This window comes from Anomaloglossus baeobatrachus, chromosome 6 (genome assembly GCF_048569485.1).
Source record: "Anomaloglossus baeobatrachus isolate aAnoBae1 chromosome 6, aAnoBae1.hap1, whole genome shotgun sequence".
Lineage (NCBI taxonomy): Eukaryota > Metazoa > Chordata > Amphibia > Anura > Aromobatidae > Anomaloglossus > Anomaloglossus baeobatrachus.
Window position 1 is genome coordinate 529,785,866 of NC_134358.1, and position 15,620 is coordinate 529,801,485.

Below are 15,620 nucleotides of genomic sequence, written 5' to 3' on the forward strand. Positions count from 1 at the left end.
AAAAAGAATATCAGTGGATTTACATAGGACTGCAGGTATGTCCATGTACTGGGCATTGCATTCTTACATATTTATATAATAAATCTTCATCACAGTATATGTGTATTTACATAGGGCTGCAGATATTTATGTGCATTATTACATGAGCCTATTTTTTACTATCTTTATATAATATCGTCATAATATGGCCTATGTTGATTTACATAGGACTACAAGTATGTAAATTACATTATCTTTATATAATCATACTTCATCCCAATATGGCCTATGTGAGATTACATAGGACTGCAGGTATGTTATTTGCATTGACTTGTCAATCTTCATGATTATGTGGTATGTGGTATTTACATAGGACTGCAGGCGTGTTCATTGTGTTCAATATAATGAATCTTCCTCATAATGTGGTATTTGTGGATTTACATGGGACTGTAAGCATATTTTCTTTGGAAAAAAGGCTCCTTATATAGAAATAATGCAAATAAAAATATACTCGCAGTCCTATGTAAATCTACATAGACTGCATCATGATGAATATTCATGATATAAAGATAAAACTGCAAGAATGTTCAGTGCATCATCTTTATAGAATGAATCTTGTGATATATGTGGATTTACATAGGACTACAAGCATAGATATTTTCTTTGTAAAGAAAAAAAAAAAAGCTTGTTATATGAAAGGTAATACAAAAATCTATTCTTGCAGTTCTATGTAAATCCACATAGACCACATTATGATGAAGATTCATGACGGAAAGATGATGCAATGAACATACTTACAGTCCTATGTAAATGCACTTACTTGCATTATCTTTATATAAGGAGTACATTCAGTGCATGTAATGAATGTTCATGATAATATGGTCTATGTGGATTTGCATAAGACTGCAAGCATGTTCAATGCATATAATGAATCTTCATAATAAGTCTGTGTGGATTTGCATAGGACTGTACGTATGTTCAGTGGATATAAATCTTCATCATAATGTGGTCTATGTGGATTTGCATAGGACTGCAAGTATGTTCAGAGCATATAATGAATCTTCATCATAATGTGGTCAATGTGGATTTGCATAGGACTGCAAATATGTAGACTGCATATATTGAATATTCATCATGACATGATCCATGTTGATTTGCATAGGACTGGAAGCATACATATATATTTTTTGTAAAAGCTTGTTACATAAAGATAATGTCATGTTTTGCCAGTGGATCTACATAGGACTGCAGGTATCTTTTATAAAATGAATACTCATCGCAATGTAGTCTATGTGGCTTTGCATAGGACTGCAAGCATACATACATGTTTTGAGTAAAGCCTCGTGACGCAAAGATAATGCAATGTTTTGCCACTGGATCTACATAGGACTGCAGGTATCTTTTATAGAATGTATACTCATCGCAATGTAGTCTATGTGGCTTTGCATAGGACTGCAAGCATACATATATTTTTTTGGGTAAAGTCTCGTTACGTAAAGCTAATGCAATGTTTTGCCAGTTGATCTACACAGGACTTCAGATATCTCCATTGCCTTATTTTTCTAGAATGAATATTCATCGGAATGTGGTCTAAGTGAATTTGCATAGGACTGCAAGCACACCCACTGCATTGTTTTTACTTAGAAAGTTATCCTATTGCACAAAAGAGGTTGTGAAGAGTTAAAGGACGCGTCCGGCTCTGCTACAAGATTTAACGACGTTGCTGCAAATAATGCCTGTACACTGCTGCGGAATATGGTGGCGCTATATAAGCAAAGCATAACAATAATAATAATAATAATAATTGGATCAGGCAGGTGGAGACTCCCCGTCTCTGCGGAGGGATTGATGGCAGCAGCTACAGGTACGGTATATATATATATATATATATATATATATATATGCATATATATGCATATATATATATATATATATATACAAACATATATATATATATATATATATATATATACACACATATATATATATACATATATATATATCTATATATTATATAGATATATATATGTGATGGGCAGCAGACTTACCTTGCATGTCAGCTACTCAGGGGAGGCATAGAGAATGAGCCCGATCTGATACGAGACCCCTCCGGACACCGCTGCGCCCCCCATCTCCCGCACATCCAGCGCCTAGGCGCAGCTGCGATCCGAGAGGCTGGCTCCTGAGCGCAGAGCTGCCTCCATCCCCGAATCTCCCGTCACTGGCTGCTGCAGGGCAGGATTCCTCATTACAATGTCATATTAACCCTTCCCTTCCCGCAGCGCACGGATTTAGAGGGGAACGTTGTGACGGAGCCTCCCGGGAAGGAAACACGTGATGTTTATAAATACAACATCACTCGTGTTCGTGTCACCTTCTCAATGACGAGGAGAACAAATCCAGGGTCCGTGCCCCCAGCGCTCACCGCCTGCACCCACCTCCCTCCCTCAAAAAAATATTTCCGAGCCAAAGTCAAACATCCAGAAATTCCAGGTCAGCCCGTAAAAATACGGCACTTTTTTTGCCTTGTCCGTATTTTTTTTTATTCTGGAACGGATGGAACGTCTACTGATGGCTCCGACTGTAATTATCCTCATTTTACAGTTTACAGTGAATGCAGCCGACGTCTCATATCGGGATCACATTGCATTATCTTTACGTAACGAGGCTTTACCCAAAACATGTATGTATGCTTGCAGTCCTATGCAAACCCACATAGACCACATTGAATTAAATATTCATTCTATAAAAGATACCTGCAGTCCTATGTAGATCCACTGGCAAAATATTGCATTATCTTTATGTAACAAGGCTTTACCCAAAACATGTATGTATGCTTGCAGTCCTATGCAAATCCACATAGACCACATTGAATTGAATATTCATTCTATAAAAGATACCTGCAGTCCTATGTAGATCCACTGGCAAAATATTGCATTATCTTTATGTAACAAGGCTTTACCCAAAACATGTATGTATGCTTGCAGTCCTATGCAAATCCACATAGACCACATTGAATTGAATATTCATTCTATAAAAGATACCTGCAGTCCTATGTAGATCCACTAGCAAAATATTGCATTATCTTTGTGTAACAAGGCTTTACCCCAAAAATATATGTATGCTTGCAGTCCTATGCAAATCCACATAGACCACATTGTGATGAATATTCATTCTATAAAAAGATACCTGCAGTCCTATGTATCCACTGGCAAAATATTGCATTATCTTTATGTAACAAGGCTTTACCCCAAAAATATATGCATGCTTGCAGTCCTATGCAAATCCACATAGACCACATTGCGATGAATATTCATTTTATAAAAGATACCTGCAGTCCTATGTAGATCCACTGGCAAAATATTGCATTATCTTTATGTAACAAGGCTTTACCCCAAAAATATATGCATGCTTGCAGTCCTATGCAAATTCACATAGACCACATTGCGATGAATATTCATTCTATAAAAGATACCTGCAGTCCTATGTAGATTCACTGGCAAAATATTGCATTATCTTTACGTAACGAGGCTTTACCCAAAACATGTATGTATGCTTGCAGTCCTATGCAAATCCACATAGACCACATTGAATTGAATATTCATTCTATAAAAGATACCTGCAGTCCTATGTAGATCCACTGGCAAAATATTGCATTATCTTTATGTAACAAGGCTTTACCCCAAAAATATATACATGCTTGCAGTCCTATGCAAATCCACATAGACCACAATGCGATGAATATTCATTCTATAAAAGATACCTGCAGTCCTATGTAGATTCACTGGCAAAATATTGCATTATCTTTACGTAACGAGGCTTTACCCAAAACATGTATGTATGCTTGCAGTCCTATGCAAATCCACATAGATCACATTGAATTGAATATTCATTCTATAAAAGATACCTGCAGTCCTATGTGGATCCACTGGCAAAATATTGCATCATCTTTATGTAAGAAGGCTTTACCCCAAAAATATATGTATGCTTGCAGTCCTATGCAAATCCACATAGATCACATTGTGATGAATATTCATTTTATAAAAAGATACCTGCAGTCCTATGTAGATCCACTGGCAAAATATTGCATTATGTTTATGTAACAAGGCTTTACCGCAAAAATATATGTATGCTTGCAGTCCTATGCAAACCCACATAGACCACATTGCGATGAATATTCATTCTATAAAAGATATCTGTAGTCCTATGTAGATCCACTGTCAAAACATTGCATTATCTTTATGTAACAAGCTTTTACAAAAAATAGATATGTATGCTTGCAGTCCTATGCAAATTAACATAGATCACGTCATGATAAAGATTCAATATATGCAGTCATTATACTTGCAGTCCTATGTAAATCCACACAGATCACATTATGATGGAGACTTATTATATGCAGTCAATATACTTGCAGTCCTGTGCAAATCCACACTGACCACATTATGATGAAGATTCATTATATGCTCTGAACATACTTGCAGTCCTGTGCAAATCCACATGGATCACTTATAATCAGAATGGTTTATTATGGTTTTTCAATGTGTCTGTGAAATATATTGATATTTTTTATAAGATGTCCAGAAAAAAAAAAAAAACAAACACAGTCAAGTGGAAGCCGCTCTGGCATTTTGCTGTAGAAACTTTTGCCTCTGAGCGAAATGCGTTGTTGTGATACTGGGATGATGAGAGCAAAGGGAAAAGTCACCGCAGGATGAAGCCGGAGCCGACAATCCGCATTATTATCACACAGCCGGACCCAGATACATGGTATGTGACGGAGGGAAGGAGACGCTCAAAAATGGTCATCCGGCTGCATCACTGAAATGTGTGGACCCTGTGCAGAGACGACACGAGCGCCATAGTGTGAGATCTGGCGATCCGCTCAGCACTCCACTGCACGACCACCTGCCACTTGTCATGTATAGATCATGTATTTCCTGATGTAAATTTGTCCATTCTTAATCCGGCGTTGTTTTTCTGCCCTGTTCATGAGACATGACCCTTTCTTCCCTATATGTAAATCTAGAATTTTCAACCAACTGGGCGTGGTCATCTGCTCTTCTCTATCGGTGTCTTCTTGACTACTGCGCCCAGTTGGATAAAAAAATAAAAATAGGTTTTTACGCTGGCAAGAGAGGGCCATAACTCAGGAACAAAGGAGCAGAACAAGAGAAAAGGAATGCCAGATGGAGGAGAACAATGGAATTTAGATCAAGTGACAAAATTACATATTTATAGAAAATATTTAAAAATGATGATACATGAAGTGCAGACAGGGTTAGGGTTAGGGTCTTCCCCTCACTACAGGAAGTGGGGATAGGCCTTCCCATCGCTACATGAAGTGGGGATAGGCCTTCCCATCGCTACATGAAGAGAGTGAAGGACTTCCCATCGCTACATGAAGAGGGGGCAAGTCTTCTCTCACTACATGAAGAGGGGGCAAGTGTTTCCATCGCTACATGAAGAGGGGGCAAGTGTTTCCATTGCTACATGAAGTGGGGGCAGGACTTCCCATCGCTACATGAAGAGGGGGCAAGTGTTTCCATCGCTACATGAAGTGGGGGCAAGTGTTTCCATCGCTACATGAAGAGGGGGCAAGTGTTTCCATCGCTACATGAAGTGGGGGCAAGTGTTTCCATCGCTACATGAAGAGGGGGCAAGTGTTTCCATCGCTACATGAAGTGGGGGCAAGTGTTTCCATCGCTACATGAAGTGGGGGCAAGTGTTTCCATCGCTACATGAAGTGGGGGCAAGTGTTTCCATCGCTACATGAAGTGGGGGCAAGTGTTTCCATCGCTACATGAAGTGGGGGCAAGTGTTTCCATCGCTACATGAAGTGGGGGCAAGTCTTCCCTTTGCTACATGAAGTGGGGGCAGGTCTTCCCATCGCGACATGAAGAGGGGGCAAGTCTCCTTGCTACATGAACTGGGGGCAAGTGTTTCCATCGCTACATGAAGTAGGGGACAAGTCTTCCCTTTACTACATGAAGTGGGGATGAGTCTTCCCATTGCTACATGAAGTGGCAGCAGGTCTTCCCATTGCTACATGAAGTGGGGATGAGTCTTCCCCTCGCTACATGAAGTGGGGGCAGGTCTTCCCTTTGCTACATGAAGTGGGGATGAGTCTTCCCCTCGCTACATGAAGTGGCGGCAGGTCTTCCCATTGCTACATGAAGTGGCGGCAGGTCTTCCCATTGCTACATGAAGTGGCGGCAGGTCTTCCCATTGCTACATGAAGTGGCGGCAGGTCTTCCCATTGCTACATGAAGTGGCGGCAGGTCTTCCCATTGCTACATGAAGTGGCGGCAGGTCTTCCCATTGCTACATGAAGTGGCGGCAGGTCTTCCCATTGCTACATGAAGTGGCGGCAGGTCTTCCCATTGCTACATGAAGTGGCTGAAAGTCTTCTCCTCGCTACATGAAGTGGGGGAAAGTCTTCTCCTCGCTACATGAAGTGGGGGAAAGTCTTCTCCTCGTTACATGAAGTGGCTGAAAGTCTTCTCCTCGCTACATGAAGTGGGGGAAAGTCTTCTCCTCGCTACATGAAGTGGGGGAAAGTCTTCTCCTCGCTACATGAAGTGGCTGAAAGTCTTCTCCTCGCTACATGAAGTGGCTGAAAGTCTTCTCCTCGCTACATGAAGTGGGGGAAAGTCTTCTCCTCGCTACATGAAATGGGGGTGGGTCTTCCCATTGCTAAATTAGGAAAAAATTTCTGACAATGAGGGCAGTCAGAGAGTGGAACAGGCGACCACGGGAGGTGGTGATCTCTCCATCAATGGAAATCGTCAAGTGGAAACTGGATAAACATATAGCTGGGATGATTTAGGAAAACCTGCACTCGCAGGGGGTTGGACCCGATGGCCCTTGAGGTCCCTTCTAACCCTACCATTCTATGATTCTAACATTCCTTTCCAGGTCCAGCTTTACGGCACTTTGTTCTCATCTCCCAACTCTTTTTTAGAAGCACCACTGTAACATTTTGAGTTCCCCCTATGATGGGAACCTCAGAAAATATTGTCTACTGTTCTGAACAAACCCCAAAACTAATATAATGGAAGCCCATGTGACCTCTCTGGGACCCCTATGGAGATGGACCCATTCCAAGTTTATCTTCTCAATTTTAGAGGAACTTACACAAGGATTAGGTCTCCATTAAGGTTGAAATGAGAATGAGATGGGGGGAGGGGGGGGGCACCAGAACTTGTGTTTTTCATCTGTGCCATGTAATTAACTCACTAATGGATTTCCAATTTCATATATTGGCTTTCCCTCACGTATGGTGGTATACATGGTATGGACTCTGCACCTGACGGACGTATTCATAAGCAGCTATTGATGCATATTGATCAGCTCTGCTCTTGGGTTTGTTCCGTCCCGTTCCTCCAGCTCCGTCTTGGTGTTTTCATTATGTAATCTATATCTGTTCTCCTGTCTAGCCCCGTCTGTCATACCGCCGCATACTGTAGCAATGATTTTGACAGCTTTTGCCTTTTAAGTCGGGATGACATCTTTACAATTCACCACGAGTTTGAGGAAATGACCTTAACATTTATAAACGACCAACAAAGCTGCCGGTGCAGAACATTCAGAGACGACTGGTCTCCTACTTAGCAGATACAAAGTAATGATAATGGTATTCGCAGGAGATGGGAAATTTACCATGAGAGCGCTCTCCCATAGAACATTACTTATAAGAATAGGAGAATTAGGACCTAACGATCTCTACATTGTATTATATCTGTGATTGGGGGATATGACAAAGGTCACGGCCCTATCCATTGTGATTACAGAGCACCTCGTCTAAGAAAGTATAATGGTCAGAGTTTTTGTGCAAAAAAAGTACTTGTGCCTGGAATTAGCAAAGTTAGGCAAAGCTGCAATACCAGGCACAGTCCATGCACAAAGGTGGCGCTGTTTATAAAAAAAACTAGACCCTTTTTTACTGTAGTCAACTGCTGCACCTTTACCCTGTCAGAGAGATGGAAGAGATGTCAGACAGGCAATTCTCCGCATATAAGCCAGAGTGGGCAGCCTCTTAGTAATACCATGTTTCTCTGAAAATAAACCCCAGCAGGAATTGTTCGCCATTTTTGAGTAAGGCTTAAATATAAGCCCTACCCTGAAAATAAGCCCTAGTTGCAGTTCAAGAATGAAGTGTCCATGCAGCTAAAAAACTTAAAGATCTTCATTAAAGAAAGCAGACACCCCCAAAAGAGAGAAGACAGACCCCACAATCATACTCACCAGACCCCGACCGGGATGTGGTGGAATTTGAGGACCTGCAGTGGAACACATCGAGGACCTGCGGTGGAACGCATCGAGGGCATGCAGTTGAACGCATCGAGGACGTGCAGTGGAACGCATCGAGGGCATGCAGTTGAACGCATCGAGGACCTGCAGTTGAACGCATCCAGGACCTGCAGTGGAATGCATCCAGGACCTGCAGTGGAATGCATCCAGGACCTGTAGTGGAATGCATCCAGGACCTGTAGTGGAATGCATCGAGGACCTGCAGTGGAACAAATCGAGGACCTGCAGTGGAACGCATCGAGTACCAGAGTGGGCAGCCTCTTAGTAATACCATGTTTCTCCGAAAATAAACCCCAGCAGGAATTTTTGGACTTTTTTGAGTAAGGCTTAAATATAAGCCCTACCCTGAAAATAAGCCCTAGTTGCAGTTCAAGAATGAAGTGTCCATGCAGCTAAAAAACTTAAAGATCTTCATTAAAGAAAGCAGACACCCCCAAAAGAGAGAAGACAGACCCCACAATCATACTCACCAGACCCCGACCAGGATGTGGTGGAATTCGAGGACCTGCGGTGGAACGCATCGAGGACCTGCAGTGGAACGCATCGGGGACCTGCAGTGGAACGCATCGAGGACTTGCAGTGGAATGCATCGAGGACTTGCAGTGGAACGCATTGATGTCCTGTAGTGGAACGCATCGAGGACTTGCAGTGGAACGCATCGAGGACTTGCAGTGGAACGCATCGATGTCCTGCAGTGGAACGCATCGAGGACCTGCAGTGGAATGCATTGAGGACCTGCGGTGGAATGCATTGAGGGCCTGCGGTGGAACGCATCGATGTCCTGCAGTGGAACGCTTCGAGGACTTGCAGTGGAACGCATCGAGGTCCTGCAGTGGAACGCATCAAGGACCTGCAATGGAACGCATCAATGCATTCTACCGCAAGCATACTGCTGGGAGCGACACGGAGTGACGCAGATATCCTAATCTAAGTATGATTGTCCTGGGAGGTTATGGGGGTCAACTTCCCCCAAAATAAGCCCTACCACAAAAATAAGCCCTAGCACATTTTTCAAAGCAAAAAATCGTGTAAGACCAGGTCTAATTGGTGTGGAAACACAGTAGTATCCATTCTCGTAGACATAGCCATGGTCTGCCATTTATTTGAAAGGCTAAAATGTAACACTGCATCCTCCCTGTATGGGCCATTGTAAGAAAAATTCATACTCAGCTGATCATTGGGGATTCTATGGGGTGGACAGGTGCAGATCTCAATGGTGGCTAGCTTTAAGGAAGGGGTAGGAAGACGACCTTTAGGGTTTTGCACAAGGTTTACATGGCACCTAAGTGTACATGTTCCTGCTGGGCTCCTGAAATGGATAGCAGGGCCATGTAGCGGAAGTGGCACTCCTCCAAGGTATATATACAATTAGTAAAATGGCAAATGGTATCCATGGATTTAGGTAAAACCCCCATGCCTAGGTATTATGTGGAAAAGGAGCAACATGTGCCCCTCCTGCATTCATGTTAGCTGCGATAGCGGTCGTTTATGGCCACAATAATACAAGAAATAAACGATGATCAATATCTTCAATATGATGATCTAAAGTGCTTGTAAACAACAAACAATAAAAAAGAATATTTTCACTTTACTTGGTACTCAACAACAGACGGATTTATCATTTTATTGTTTAGTCAATTGAACAAGTGCAGTGCTTACAAGTTCTTTCCAGTAGAGCTTGTAAGCGCTGCTCTGAAGCTGGCCTCCATCACTGGACCTCACTGTTAGTTCTCGATATTGCAAGCTTCAGTTTCGGAGACTGCTCAGTTTGGGCCAGGAGGTCAACAATACCACTGGTCCGAACTGTCAATCAAACAGGAGTGCATAGCCCACTGCAGGCAGGAAGATGGGACAAGCCCTTTAAATTTCCAGATCACTCCCGAGCACCGAGGGATCACTCCCGAGCACCGAGGGACAATGTTTACCCATAGGCACTGCCAGCGTACCCCGCATGTGCTGATCTCACAACTGCTAATTACCCTGAATGCCAAATGCCATGTGAGTGGCAATATTTACAGTGTGACCACAATATACTAAAGAGAAAACAAACAATATATGAACACGCAACACAACAACAAAGGTAAGAAGCACTTTCCTTGTCTTGCACAGGAAGGAATATTCTTTTTTTTTCCTCAACACTTTATTAATAGGGATTTAACATCATAGATATTTATAGAAAATCCACGTGTTGAGTGGAGCAGGGAGGATGGGGCTCAGCATTTAGGCTCTCAGTAATATGCCATAAGTGTCTATTGAATAAGAAGCAGTTATTGAATTTTAGATTTACTCATTTTGAGATTTTCTTTACATATAAAGCAAAAAGTACAAATTCTGCCACATGCCACTATAGTTGTCACGCTAGGTATGGGAAAGTACCAAGCGCACGGTGAAAGGTAAGGGAAACCCTGTGTCTAGGGAAAGGGGAGATGGAGACCCCTGACCAAACCTTCTGCTGGTCCCTGGGGTCCCTCACCACCCTAGATAGGTTTTGCATCTATGCGCTGAGCCAGACACCTGACCCTAGGTATCCCTAGTGTGAGGCCCTAAATAGGGAATGGATGGGATCAGCTCTTTGTCAACCCCACTAAAAACTATAGACGACACAAGGGGAACACACAGAGGGAAACACATGAACTGCTAATCATTACATAACTCAAGTAGACGTTCAGCAGAGTTTTCAGCAACGATGCCACAGAGGAGTACAAGCCACCTGCTTGCAACCAGGGCTTGAAGGAACTAAAAATATCACCAGTAGGAAAGATACCTATACACATGAATACTGAGAAGAAGAACAGTGGAAAGTCAATCTGCTCGGTTCTTTGTGCTCTTGAATATAATGCCCATGATATCAAATAACACATTCAATGTGATAGCAAAAAACTTTATATAATGAATTAACATTTAATATATGTTCAGGACCTACGACATGGCGACTCAGTGTAACACCAGGGTGTGGGAACGCCTCTTGTATGGCACAACACAAAGTGAAAACTAGGGAACATTTAAAGGAAGGCCCTGGCGATAGGGAGGGGGGGTCACAACCTCACACTCACCTGTGGCTGATCCCTGCACTCCGGTTCTTCCTCATGCATCGTCATGTGACTAGGCCCTCACTGACCCTAAAGTTACCCTGACTGGGGTGTTGGCCAGTGGGACACTACTTCCACTATTTCAATAAAATGACACAAAGTAGGTAAGACAAACGGGTGGGGAAAGACACAACAAAAATTATTCCTTGGTTTATTCAGCAGGAAACTTTGCAGCTGCAACTGAAACGACACCACAGTTATGCAGAGACGATCTCCCTCACTGTGGTCATTATAGAAAATATCTATCACCAGCATGGAGTAAAGCCAGGAGTGGATACATATAGCTGAAGGGCATGATGACAAAATGCTGCAGCTGTAGTTGTAGTTAAGGATAAGCGGAATCTCAGCTAGCAGGGAAAAAGTCCTTAACACCTTCAGTATCAAAGGAAAGTAAATCCACTCCAATACAAAGAAGTAACCTGAGGACGCGACACACTCGTGACCATTGTGCAGTATGGAGGGACAGCCAAGAGATATAAAAAGTAATATGCTGCACATGACATAAGTGGTTCAGACATCCCTAGTAAGAAGCAGCACTAGCCAGGCTTATGGAAGTCCCTGATGATGTAACATGATGACGGTCTTAAGATCCAGACGTGACTTGGTTTACTCTGTAAATAGAGGCCAGTGAACCAACCAAACCGGTTCTCAGTGTACGGGGTGGGGAGTCACATAAGCCATGTTGTCATTTCAAATGCATAGTGAGGGCTCATTGCTGGACATGAACCCCAAGAGATTAGAGGGATACTTCATTTCAGCGCACTAGTTGGCTGCTGCCAGTCAATGGGAGCAGGGGAACCCATCAGTGTGTCCATATACAAAAAGTAATAGAATCTTCTCCTACCTAGATAATCACTATAAAGCCTCCTTAGATGTCACTCGGGAACCAACCACCAGGATTTTTCCATATAAAGTAAAGGCACTGCCATACAGGCACTAGGATGGTGATTAAAATCAGACCTTCAGTTTTCAGATTGGATCTTTGATTGCACAAAAAAAACACATTCATAAAGGTCCAGGACTTGGTACATTGTTTGATTGATGTGTGCAGTGGGGCGGGCCTCTGTGGGGCGCGTCCTCTGTGTAAATTCCTCCTTTGGCATCCTCCTGGCTTGCCCTTTATGGTTATTTAAATTTTACGCTGCGCCCCCATTACTGCTGTTGGCGGCACATGCGCATTTCTAGTATAATAGTGTCTTCATTAAAATGGCGCCGGAGTCAGCGCATGTGCATACCGCAATCTCCGGCACCATTTAATTGAAGACACTGTGGAGAAGACTATGAACAGCATCGGCGCATGCGCAGAATTTATTTATTTTTCCATCTGCACATGAGCAGATACCGCTCATAGTCTTCTTCACAGTGAACTTCAATTAAATGGCAGTGGAGATCACGGTACGCGCATGGGTCGGACTGTACCGTCCCGCTCTCAGCAGCCGAGCTGCTCGGATCCGGTCCTTCTGTGGGTGGCTCGGACCCGGGGGTCTCGCGGTCACTTCAACCAAAAAGGGGGGTGATGGGATGGTGGATGTAGGACGTAAATATACGGGTGTTCGTGACACCACCCATGGGATGTGGTGATATTGGACACCACCGCTGCAGTTACGGGGCACCCGGGGGAGATGTTGCGCAGGAAGTTGTTAACCCCTCCGTGGGCAGGGATGGTGGCCCCAGGACCCGTTGGGTATGTGATGGTGCAGGGGGATGGTACTCACTATGGAAGAAACACACGAGTCTCTGGTAAACTAAGATGATGGTGGTCGGTGCCCGCAGCAGGCTGCGTTCGGTTCCCCCACTCGGCTGGTGGTCTCTGTCTTTCTCCTGCACCTGTGTAAGATGGTGGACTACCTGTGCTTGCAACTTCAGGAGTCCGCTCCCGGCTTGTGGTTGCCTAAGGAGCCCTTTGCCCACAGACGCTGGCCCGTGGGATCTCTGAGCCGTGGCGGTGGCCTATTATCCCCCTCGGTGGGCTGTTGCCTTCAGTCGGGACTTTGGGTGGGACAGGACCTCCAGTCCTGGCCGCAATCAGTTAATTAGCTAGCCCCCAGTCACTTCTGAACCTAGCTTCAGGGTCTGAGTACCCCCCTTTGTGCTCCGGTTTCCGAGTCGGTTCCCCGGGTCGGTACTGGCGGGCCACTAACCTGTCCCGGTCCACCTCGGTTCCACCGAGCCGTCTTCCCGGCTCCTGCAGACGGAGACCACCGTCTGCCTCCTAGCCAAAGGTACCAGGGCTCCCACCCTGGTACCTGTCAGTTTTCCTCAAGCCCAGACACAGGCCTGACCTCCACTCTCCTTGAACTCTAATACTTGACTGTCTGAACTTGACTGTCTACTTTCCCGCCTCAGGCTGTCTGAGACTCCTCGGTGGGCGTATTCCAACCGCCTGGTTCCGCCCCCTGGTGTGTCCATCAAGCCTTGAGGTGGTGACTAGGGTTTAATGTTTGGCTGTGTGTTACCTGTGAGGGAAAGGTGTAATGCGGGGCCCTATCTGTGACTACCTGGCCTGGCCAGGGCGTCACACAGAGTCTAGCAGCATTTTAATGAATACATTATTACACTAGCAATGCGCACGCACCGCCAATAGCTGTAATGGTGGTACAGCGCGGAATTTAAATAACGAAAAGGGGAAAGCCAGGAGGAAGCCGGAGGAGTAATTTACAGCGAGGACCCAATCCACAAAGGCCCGCCGCGCTGCAGACGTCAAGAATTCACCAATTTCTGGACCTTTATGAACATTTTATTCTGCAATCAAAGGTCCTATCTGCACACTGTAGGTCTGATTTTAATCACCATCCTAGTGTCAGTATAGCAGTGCCTTTACTTTATACGGGATAATCCTGCTGGTTGGTTCCCTTTAATTACATGGTTACTTTATCTTTCTAGCACAGCATGTAAATTGGAGCTGGAAGGACGATACATCCAAACCAGACGGGACACATGACGTAATGCAGCTCATGACTTACTACTATATCCCCGAACCTAATACTCTCCACCACATACAGGACGATGTATCAGGGCGCCACACACCTGTTTCTCCCATTTAAAAATATACACAGACCTTTAATTTAAGGAGTTGGCATCTGAAATAGATCGGGAAATCAGAGTCATCAGATGATCTGTATTTACCTGCAAACTAGAGGAGCTGAAAGCTTAGTAGAGCTTTCAAAGACGGAACTACGGAACGTTTAGTAGCCTACCCTTAGGCCAGGACATTCACATGTGAACGTTGGACTCCCAGCACCTCTGCCGATCACCCGAAGAAAGAGATTCTTTCCTTGTTTACCAAACAGCGCCAAACATTTATTTGTAAGATAAAACAATCACTGATCTCGGGGAGACCAGCCAGAGAAAACACTGCCGGCAGCCATCAAAGGCGCACAACACAGTGAAATCCTAGGTGCATTGCCCCTAGGATTTCACTGTGTTGAGCGCCCTCGCTGGCTGTCGGCAGTGTTTTCTCTGGCTGGTCTCCCGAGATCAGTGATTGTTTTGTCTTGCTGGTCTACTAGGCATTGCTCCCTCCCACCTGGCCATAATCCTACTCCACACTGATGAGGGGCAATACCCCGAAACAGCTGTCTGTGGATGGATACCTGGCCTTGGTATTTCCCTTGTCATATCTTTAAACTCGTCAAAGAGTTGGATATTGACTAAAAGGGCCACTTAATATGGTGGTTATGGTGGTCTCCTAAAAAGAGCCATCCTTGGCTAGGTCCTTCCCAGAGGGATCTGGCTATTTTCTGTGTCGAGACTCCTAACAGAGGCTCCACGGACTTTTATTTTTGATTTGCAAACATTTATTTGTTGCTGCGGCTGGTTCTGGTGGGCACAGAAACCACCGGTGATGAGCATGGACCCTTGATTTATGCAGTGCGCACATACAGTTAGGTCCAGAAATATTTGGACAGTGACACAATTTTCGCGAGTTGGGCTCTGCATGCCACCACATTGGATTTGAAATGAAACCTCTACAACAGAATTCAAGTGCAGATTGTAACGTTTAATTTGAAGGTTTGAACAAAAATATCTGATAGAAATTGTAGGAATTGTACACATTTCTTTACAAACACTCCACATTTTAGGAGGTCAAAAGTAATTGGACAAATAAACCAAACCCAAAAAAAAATATTTTATTTTCAATATTTTGTTGCGAATCCTTTGGAGGCAATCACTGCCTTAAGTCTGGAACCCATGGACATCACCAAACGCTGGGTTTCCTCCTTCTTAATGCTTTGCCAG

At 44.0% G+C, this 15,620-nt stretch overlaps 1 protein-coding gene across 8 annotated transcripts in view; it reads right to left on the reverse strand.

Moving 5' to 3' along the window:
* Positions 1-15,620, reverse strand: part of KIAA1217 (KIAA1217 ortholog) — a 979,280-nt gene that overhangs the window by 93,096 nt on the left and 870,564 nt on the right. Inside the window, exon 1 of one of the 8 annotated variants that reach the window (XM_075315562.1) lies at positions 2,028-2,332. The exons of the other annotated variants lie outside the window; for them this stretch is intronic. The gene's annotated coding sequence lies outside the window, so the exon portion shown is untranslated. Of the gene's footprint in view, positions 1-2,027; positions 2,333-15,620 lie in introns of those variants that run through there. 8 annotated transcript variants of the gene reach the window in all.